The sequence below is a fragment of the Alosa sapidissima genome, chromosome 2 (genome assembly GCF_018492685.1).
Source record: "Alosa sapidissima isolate fAloSap1 chromosome 2, fAloSap1.pri, whole genome shotgun sequence".
NCBI lineage: Eukaryota > Metazoa > Chordata > Actinopteri > Clupeiformes > Clupeidae > Alosa > Alosa sapidissima.
The window spans coordinates 28,813,816-28,815,783 of record NC_055958.1 but is presented as its reverse complement, the minus strand read 5'-3'; positions in this window follow the sequence as shown (position 1 = coordinate 28,815,783).

Sequence of the window (1,968 nt, the reverse complement as noted above, 5' to 3'; positions counted from 1 at the left end):
CCGCGCCCCTCTCGCCGGATGGTTGTGGGTGCGAATCCCATGCGGGTCGCGGTGCTCCCGGGCCTGAGGTAAAATCCAGCTGTACAAACGTGCGCCGAAGCATGAGTCAGACACTTTGGAAATGGTAAATGAGCAGAGTGGCGCAGGCAACAGCGCCTGTGCTGGGAGGATTGGAGACTATAAGCTACGGAGAGGCAGCCGATTGACGAGTCGTGCACCTCTGTTTATCTGTTGCTTTCCTCTTTCCTCTTCATTCTTCGTATTGGTCTTCCTAAAAGTATTTGGGAAAATGCGCTCAGCTATGTCTCTGCTGACACTTTCTTCACTTGTCACACACACACACACACACACACACACACACACACACACACACACACACACACACTCACACACACTAATTAGCTCAATATTAGAAAATAGTCAGCCGTTAATGCAAATAATAATGGTAGACCTGTTGTTCTGATAAACGCATTAGGCAATTAAAAATGTGAATTGTTGATTAAAAAGGTAAACAATTATGTGTATATTTAGCACATACTAATATCTGAGAATATTTAGCAATATATAAAATAAAGTTAGAATAAATTGAATAAAAGTAGCTCTAACTTGAATTTAGAATGTATATTGTGCCTTCCTGAATTACTTCCTGTAGATGTAGTGTGCCTACCACTGAGCCTTTAACTGAAAAAAATTCTGCAGTCTGACCAGTAAGTTGTCCAGATTGTGAAGTGTTTTTTGAGCCGTTTCTGTGCGATGTTCGCCTATCACTCTCTCTACAATCACTGTAGGGGTTCCAGAACAGGCCCCAACACAGAACTGGCCTTCTTTATCAGCTGCTTTAGCTAGTATTAGTAGCTTAGCACTGGCTCTGATGCTGATGCCTCAACAGATGGCTGTAAAGACATGTGTACTTGCAGCAACACATGGACTAGTAAAAGATATAACACATGTAGATACGTCATTTGTGTTAAACATTGACTGGCATAATAGGATTATATGTCATTAGATTGTAAGCGTCCTTATTTTCTCGTGTCATATGCCTTCACACATTATTACCAACTTCTGCTGTGCCCAATACAACTTCACTTCCCTCAAATTGTCACTGAAACACACAATTTACACATCCACCAATTGGCTTTGGGCCATGGCATTTATGACAAAAAATGTTTCCAGAACTAGTTCTCCCTCTTCGACCGAAACAACAAAAGTCTTTCAAGTGGTGTTTCCCCCCCAGTGTTAACAGAAATGGCCGTTTTTCTTCTATACGTGTTGTTAAGGGTTTCCTCCCTAAAACAGACCAGCTTTGAGTCGCACACTACACACACACATCACTAATGATCCCGTAATAATCCGTCTGAAACGTTTATAGCTTAATTTTGTCCACCTCCATTTTTGGGGCAGGAGAGGAGTTTCCAGCTGCAAAATTAATCGTTGAGCATTTCTGCTGCCTAATTATTCTAGAAAACAAGAACTCAGTTGTTAAAAATGCACCCGTCGATTTCGCTCTATCTCAGAGCTTTCCATTGTGTGCAGTAATTATGTCTGTATTTAGGCGGAAAACAGCATAAAAACAAGTTTTTTTGACGTGGGTTGTGTATGCTGTCATTATGGCCCTAATTACTCTTCAATTTTCAACATTTTCAACGTCAGTTGTGATTTTGTCTTTTCCCTCCCTTCATTTAACTTAGTCATCATGGCCGGTCATGGGACAAGAGAATTAAGGAGAGGAGAGATGGAGAGAGTGGAAAGAGAAAGAGAGAGAGAGAGAGAGAGAAAGAGGGAGAGTGAGGTAAATATAATATTGAAGAAAAAATACTATAGTTCTGTAATCTTTGAGATTATCAGAGATTCATGTATTCACTTTTTTTATTTCTACATTTTGCTGTGAATTTATTTTTCAAACTTAGTGCTAATTTTCAATGACATCCAGTTACCCTACTTAAAAGTTAGGATTTCAGGATTTCAGGA